General features: G+C 34.1%; 1 protein-coding gene across 1 annotated transcript in view; it reads left to right on the forward strand.

The window, feature by feature from the left end:
- CXADR (CXADR Ig-like cell adhesion molecule) overlaps positions 1-8,863 on the forward strand; it is a 56,556-nt gene that overhangs the window by 46,747 nt on the left and 946 nt on the right. The window lies entirely within an intron of this gene.

The raw sequence follows: 8,863 nt of genomic DNA on the forward strand, positions 1-8,863 counted from the left end.
GGAAATTATGATGAAGAACTAATAAAATAGTGAAAGTTGGTGTGGAACACATTCCCAGAGAGCTTCTTTGCTTACTTTTTAGCAGTGTAATAAAAATATCAGCACACAGGGCACCTGGGTGGCTCAGTTGGTTAAGCATAGGACTTCGGCTCGGTTCATGATCTCACGGTTCATGGGTTCGAGACCCGTGTTGGGCTCTGTGCTGACAGCTCAGCGCCTGGAGCCTGCTTCTGATTCTGTGTCTACCTCTCTCTCTGCCTCCACCCTGCTCATACTCTATCTTATGTTTCTCACAAATGAATAAAATGTTAAAAAAATATATCAGCACCTAAATAACTATGCCAACAGCTATTTCATGGTTGTCTGTCTCCCTCATTCCTAAACCAAGAGAGTATGTGTGATCTTGATTTCAAAACTGGAGTGACTATATATGCTGTTAACCTCATATCTGCTTGTCAACTGGAAAAGTAGTTGATGGAATGGTTATGATTTGTCTTTCCTTACGAATCTTGCTGACAAGATGAAACTGTTTTTCTGGAGAAATAGTGTTTAACCTCAGGAATATATGGAATATATGAAGAGGTGATGGACCACTGTAGAAAGAAAACAAGAATCCACCTGATTATGGAAGCAAATAGATGGCCATTGCTCTACAATCACCTCTATGATCTAGACAAAAGTTGATTAAAACTCTGCTTCTAGGTTAATTGTCTTAAAGCACTTAGGTTCATTTCTTTTGCTCAAAAGCTTTCCAGGACAACCTCTAACTTGAAGTTTATACTCTGGCCTGATTTTAGACTTTCACAACGGGCCCTCCAACTACCACACTTATTTGATGCTTACACTTGCATTACATGTTTTGTTTTTTTTTTAAATAAAGTTTTATACAGTTTCCAGTTTAGCAAATCTTTTCACATTATTCTATACATTTTTATCTTTTATGTATCTACCCACCTAAAACAACCATATTTGTCTTAAAACTATATATTGTGTCATAGTGATATACCATAACTTTATTTAACCAGTCTCCAATTGAGGGCCATTTAAGTTGGTCCCATCTTTTTAATATAATGAGTAAAAGTACAAGCAGTATACTTGTATAGACATTATTTTGCATATGTATAACTATATCCTTAAGGTAAATGTCTAGAAGAGGTGCTGAGTCAAGAATATTCTGATAGCTATTATTAACATACCTTCTTACAGCACTTTGTCTTGCAGTGGATTAGAGTGCTTAGCTTCCCCCAAATCCTCACCCATACTCTTACCCAACTTTTTGATCTTTCCCAATTTCTGAGAAGAAAATTCTCTCTTTAAAATTGTATTTCTGTTTATTCACTTGAATATCTTTTCCCGTGTTTAAAAGCCCTTTGTACTTTTGAGAACAGTGCTCATATGCTTTGCTCAGTTTTCTTTTGTACTGATTTTGCTAATTTGGAGAAGCTCTTAAATATTAATAAAAATTAGTCCTTTGTGGTGTGAAATGAACTTTTTTTTTTTTTTTTTTTTGGCTAGGCTACCCTTTCTCTTTCACTCTGATTATGGTTTTAACCCTTTCCTGATGGTGTAATCCAAACCCTTCCCAAACCATCCTCCTGGTGTAATCTGCCTTCTCCCTTCTTGAAATTGTACCCTCAGAGGAAGCTGAAGGTCCCGTGTCTTTCCATGTTCGCATGGAAACTTAAGCAGATGTCAGACCTTTCAAAGATGGGACATCTTTACCCAGATGTTCAACACACAGATTCAGTAACCTTGGTTGATGATCAAATTGCAGGAGCTCTGTGTTCACATCAAGCCATTGCTTCATGTACTCCCATCACAGTGTGTTTTTTCTTAATTTATCTTTGGTTTCTAGTTGCTGGTGTTTTGGCTCACAGCATTTTAATGGAATCAGCACAAACTAAAGTAATGAAGAAAATGAGTTCTCTTGCACTTGAAAAGAAGAGATGTGTATGTCACGTGTTAGGTCAGTTATCACACACTCTCCCAAATTGAATGTTGGCTACCCTCACTGTGCTCTTTTAATGTTGCTAAGTAGGACTCTTTCCCTCTCGCATAGTCCCAGAACTGTCAACAGCGAGAACCTTCGTAGGGAACAGTAGAATGAATGACCTTGCAATTCTAAGGAGAGTGGGATATAGAAGATACCAATGACTGGTTTGCAACCTGTTGGAAAATCACAGTCCTTTGACATTCAGCCTCCAGTAGTATTTTGATCTACTAACAAGAAGGGGACTTATTATGTGTTCACAGGAACAACAGCACAAAGTAAAATTAAATAATCACATGAATAATCACATTGCCAACTAAAAAATACTTTGTTCTACGCCCAGGACAGAGTAAAGATACATTGTATAGTACCCAACAGGGCTTTTATGAGCATGTTTATAAATTTGATTTAAACCTTTTTGTAATATGAGCAACAAATTTGTGATATAGTTAAGAAAATTGACATGGCAGTTTAAGTTTTGTAAAAAGACAAAAAACCTAAAATACCCATGGGCTACATTATCTAGTTCAATATCATTTCAGGAAAAAAATAAAGATCCAGAAAGGTTTTGATCTCCCCAGGCCACATAATTAGGAACAAACTCCAGGTCACCTGACTCCCAATCTAGTATTTTTCTAAGAACCTCCAGTTCTTGGCAGTCTGGGCCCCTTGAGAACCATTTGAAAGAAAGAAAATGGGAATTTGCAATGTGTGGCTGTCTCATCTCTCACTGCTCCCACCAGCACCAGCCAGGCAGGCCAGTGGAAAAGAGCAGACTCTGGCCTAACCAGTGCTTTCTGTGCATAAACGTGGTCACTGATGCCCAGGGCACGCTGAGCATTGGCAGCTGCACTCTTCTCCCAGATGGATTGATGGTCCCATGGGGGTTATGACTGGAGTGCATGTTGTTTGGTACCACGCCCATGTATGCTTGTTATGTTGCTGATTACAAAATTTAAGTAAATTGTACATAGCAGCTATACTAGATGTGGCAAAGACAACATATGTAAGGAAATGATTCTGCTTCAAAATATGTTGGTTTCATTTGACTATAAAAAACCTAGGCTTTAATTAGGATCAATATGGATGTAGGTTATGGGAAAAAGAAAACATAATTCTTAGCAGTAGACCCATATTCTAAGAAAAATTCTTAACTACATGATTTGGTGACAAAGTATATTGGTACATTTTAAGCATTTAAAAATTTTTAAGAGATATATCACTTTTAATGGTTTTCCACTTAAAACTTTTTTTATTGGCACTCCTAATTGTGTCTGGGGAGAGGGATTTTACTGTAAACCTGCATGCCAAATGCCTGTCAGGTCCTGTATTTTAACTTTTTGTGTCTTCCTTCCCAGATTTCACAGTATCAAGCATCACAAATGGTATCTTCAAAATTATTTTCCAAAGGAACTTATTAGCTATCCATATCAGATTTTAAATATAGTCTGTCTTATCACTGGGAAACATGAAATAGATTTCACTTAGTAATAACTCAGATGACAAAACAATTTCACATTTTTCATGTTCCACTAATCTTAGAGTTTCAAAAATTTCATTTTTAATCAGTAAAATTTGTTTCACTTCTTTTAAAATTTTTAATGTTTATTTTTAAGAGAGAGAGAGAGCAAGAGCAGGGGAGAGGCAGAAAGAGAGAGGGAGACAGAATTCAGAGCAGGCTCAAGGCTCTGAGCTGTCAGCACAGAACCAAACGTGGGCTCAAACTCACAAACTGCAAGATCGTGACCTGGGCTGAAGTCAGATTCTTAACCCATTGAGCCACCCAAGTGCCCCTATTTCACTTCTTTAGAAGAAGTGTTTGGTGGATGATTTATAAGATGCAAACCCAGTTTTTTTCCTATTGAATTTAGTGAAATAGTTAATCACACTGGCTTATTAATTTAACTCAAAAATTTATCATCTATACATTTCTGTGTGAATTCAGTTAGCAGTTCTGGTACATGATTAACCTGTCCATAATATGAAACTACTAAAAATAATGTTTTAGAATATGTTAATTAACTAGAATTTAAAATAAAAATTTAAACAATAAATTAAAACATAGAGAGAAAATAAAAAATTGTTTAGAAAATCGACATAAGAAAGTATTTCAAAATATCACATTGTGTAACCATAAAACGAACATATTTCTTAATACAACAGTATAGGAGTATGTAAAGTAAAAGTTCCCTCTTTTAAACATCCCCATCTACTAAAATATTAACTGTGGTCATGTCTGCTGGGGTGATTATAGGTGATTAATGATCTTTCTGTGCTGTTCCTTTTTTTCCAAAATGAACATTACTTTTGTTAACAGAAAAATAATTCTAATAAAGAAATTTTGTGTACAGTGAATATGGCATTCTGAGTTAGAATTCCCCATTACTAATGACAATTCTACATATAGATCCATAGGAAAAGCAGTGATTTAAACAACAGCCACTTAAAAAAAACAGTATAACCACTAATGCTTTTCATGGAAAAGGGAGATTTCAAATACAGCCTTCTGCTTTGAAGTTGGAAAAGAATATCTGATGCCCTCTTGTGGCCAAATAATTTTAATAAGGTAATTTATTCCTTTTCATTTAAATCAGCCTGCATCAAGAGAATAACACCAAAACATCGATGCTATTGCTTTCTAAACGACAAAAATGCTCACATATTATTCTTAACAGTTTAGCCTATCTTCCCAACATGTGTCCTGGATTTATCCTGCCAGGGTTTGAAGCTCTTGTTAATTTAGGTCACCTAGGCAACTTGAATACTTGAGACACAGTGTCCTCAAATGTAAGATGAGAATAGTAGAACATACATAGGTTTAACTTAGAATGGAAGGAAGGGACTTACTGGCAGTATCTGTCACACAATATGGTGATTATCTTCCCACATCAGTAGACACAGATCATTTTTTTATTGGCCTCATGTTCTTACATAGTATGAATGAATTATAGTCTTTTATTATGGCAAATGATGCTGCATCAATTATACATTTTTATACATTTGCAAAAGTATTTCCATAGGTTATCTTCCAGGTATATAGAATTTGAATTACTGGATAAAAGAATATGCGCATTAAAAAAAAAAAACATTGACATTGTCAAATTGTCTTCCACAAAGAATCAAACAACAATCTTTTCAATATTTGTCAATTTGTTAGGTGAAAAATGGTATTTCATAACTTCTTCTATTTTCCTTGCCATTAGTGTTCCATTAGCACACCTTTCGTTTTTAGTTTTTACATCTCTTTATATGTATTTAGCTCTGCTAAATAACTATATATACAAGCTTTTGATAGAATACTAATCCATTTTCTTTTAAACATGCGCAAATTTTCTTTGGAGTTTCTCTTTTAAATTTATGATGTCTTTTGATATGCAGTTTACTTTTTAATTCCAAACCACTAACATTCCTGTTAAAATTGGGAAAAGTTTCCCAAGCTGAAGTTAGTAAATATCTCCCTTCATATTTCCTCTCAGTACTTTTAGTTTCATAATTAACATTTTATCTTTAATCTATTTGGAATGTATTTTTATGGCTTAGAGTTAGAATTTAACTTAAAAAAAAATGCATCCAGGGTGTCTGGCTAGTTCATTTGGAGGAGCATATGATTCTTGATCTTGGGGTCATGGGTTTGAGCCCCCAAATGTAGAGATTATTTTTAAAAATTAACTTTAAAAAAATGAAAAAAAATACATAGTCAAAATAGTTCACTATTAATTTATTAGTGGATCATTTTCAATTTGAAAAGTCACTTTCACCATACATTAAATTTCTGTTTCTGGTTGTGCACTTGTAATTCTGTTTCATTGTTCACTGTTCATCTGTTCAGGTCTATGTTAACTTTTGAGTATATATTGACAAATCGTGTAAAAGGAAGAATACTCCCTATCCATTGTTCTTTAAAAAAAAAAATATATTGGTTATTTTGGAGAATTATTCTTCCATGTAAACATAAAATCAGTTTCGTTTTCCATTAAAATTTTATCAGAATTTTAATTATGATTTATATTTTTACATATTAACTTAAAAAGTGGTTTCTATAATGTTGACTCAATTTAGAAATATGGCATATTCTTCTAGTCAGTTTTTTCTTTTTGTAAATTTTTATAAATTTTTCTCTTCTATTTGACTCACTCCTTTCTGTTTTTAGTTTATTTCCAGGTATTTGGTAGTCTTTCTAATAGGGGTTCTCTTCCACAAAGCATATTCTAAATTTTTCTTATGAAATTAATATTATTTACATATAGTTGGGAACAGTGAAGGAAAAGTATATGATACTACCACTCTATTACAAGCACTTATTATTTTGGAATATTTCCTTCTAGACGCAGTATGATCAACAAAATTTTTACCCACATTACAATCCTTTTATTCAGAAGTGTAAGACTCCCCATGAAACATACATGCAGTTTGGTTATCAGTGATAGAGTATTTGTATTTGCTAAAAATAAATCCACCAAACTTGGCTTAAATTAAGTGCTTATGAAAAATATTTTTTCTTTCTACCCCTCTAGTTACAAAGTAATAATGCTCAGTATAAAAGTCTAAAGACTGAAGTGTACAATCTAGAAAAATAAAGTTCTCTGTATCTGACCCCTTCCCCTGCCTCTGAGAACACTGGCTACTGTTAATTTGGTACTTATTTTTCCAGGCAATTTTTGGCACCATCATAGAAATAATATTTTTCATCCCCCACTTGTGGTATTTCCCCAATCTGCAACATTTTATGCCATGTCATTTCAATTTTTTTTTTTTTTGGTAGCTACATGGACTTTTCCATAGTATTTTCTTGAATAGATGTTCAGATTTTATTTAACTGTTCACCTGTTGTTGGCTACTTGGATTTTGCAATGAACATAGATAATGGCTGGACCCTTTGAGTATTTCTAAAGACAAATTCCCAGAATTCGTTTCTTAGCCAGAAGATCTGCACATTTATATTTTTAACTACCCTTCAAAAATGGTGTTTTAAAGCCAAGTTATGGATGTCTACATAATACTTGGTATTTTTCAAGTCCTATGAAATTTAAGCAAGGGTCTAATTATGTAAAACTTACAGGAGTCACTTCTGTAGCAAGTTATTCCTTTTTTGAGGGTACAAACAATAAAAGTTTAACACTTTTATTTGTGCTGATCATGTGCTTTAAAGAATTAACATCAAACCAACCTAATTGCAGTGGTGTATATGCTACAAGTACTAATGGTGAATTTGCGTCTGACAAGGGTTAGATGGGTTTCCATTTCATTCCTTAGGTTATCCTTCGAATTATGTAAAAGAACAAAGGAACCTACAAAGTGTCTAATGCGATAAATTGGGAGACAAACGGATGCTTTCTGTGGTGGATAAAGTGTGCACATTTTAAACAAATTACATGAGCCTTCTCTGGAACTAGTGCTTGCACAACTCCCAGGATAAGCCTATGCTCCATCTGTAACGTATGGATGTTGTTTCCCTTCGAACCTCACAGTATTACTGCCTCACAACTGGAAAACAAACTCCCGAGAATATGAGAACATTGAACACCATGTTAAACCATCAAATATACTTGATAACTAACAGAAATTAAAGCCTATGATGAACTTGTGCCTTTCTAATACTGCTAATTCTGTGTGTGATCTTTCCCCGGGACCAATCATTGATACACTTAGCTTTGTCATCTCAATCCTGTCAAGTGGGCTGTATCTCCTCCTATTGCAATCTGATTTACAGTTCAAGCAAGTAAAATAAAATGTCTATCAAGTTAGTGGTTTGTAAAAAGGAACTCTGTCAAGGTTTTATTAATCAACAGATAATTTAAATGTCTTCTATCCTCATTTGCTTAATCTAATCTTTACATCTGTCCCTTTTTTCACATGTTGGCTTGATACCGAAACTTCTCACAGAATTATAATGAACTGAACCAAGGCACCATGAACCACATGGGCTTTGCAAAACCCAGACTGGTTAAAGTCAGGGCTTCATTTCTTAGCTGTTATCTTGGGCATTTTTTAACTTCTCTGAGAGTCCTTATCTAAATTGGTAATAATGGTACCTACCTCATGGGGTTATTATGAGGATTAAATAAACTACTGGCACATAGATATATAAAAATGTTTTTGAACTTACTGTTATCTGTAAAATGGATAGAATGTCTTCTCTGGGTTTTGCTTCTTTCCACTCAGCAAATAAGAAATCACTTTGACAGTGATAGTTGAGAAGTCAACATAAATGCTTTGACATAAATATCACATTAAAAAAACAGAAATAAGTACTTTAGTACTGATGTAATAGAACTTACCAAAAAGATGTGTTTGTCACAAACCACTGTTTGAAACAGCCCAAAAAAGGCCTTCAAACTGAAATTATGCAGCCATATTGTCTTCACTAGAACAGTCCAAATTATCTGAGACACAGAGATGTTACGATTCCTAGAGTCCTAAATACCATTCAAAAAGTTTGACAAATTTTTGTACCCTGTGCTTACTAGACTGAATTTAAGACCCAACTGCTTAGAGAAAGATGGCTTATTTCATTAGGAATGGATTAGAAAAGCTATATTGATGAGTTTTCTTTTGCTTTAAATAACTTTTCAAATAAGGTGGGAGGTTGGATAGTCAATCAAAGGGCAAAGTCTTCTACAGGTAATATATCATATTAGGAATATGTAAAACAAGCATTTTCCCCAAGGCACTCAGCCATTTAGCTGTCAGCACTAATGAGTAGGAAATTTAGGTTTTATAGTAATCCACAGTGGAAAGCCCTGGTTACTAGATGTGTCCCAAAAATACTTCCTTTCTTGTATGGATATTTATTGCTTCTGATTTTCCCAATAAGCTCATAACTACAACATGAGCAAACTAAAAGAACAAATGCTCTCTGCTAATTCCATGATA

This window comes from Lynx rufus, unplaced genomic scaffold (genome assembly GCF_022079265.1).
Source record: "Lynx rufus isolate CCGP_SWC_20201006 ecotype Redwood Valley unplaced genomic scaffold, mLynRuf1.p SCAF_5, whole genome shotgun sequence".
In the NCBI taxonomy this organism is placed as follows: Eukaryota; Metazoa; Chordata; class Mammalia; order Carnivora; family Felidae; genus Lynx; species Lynx rufus.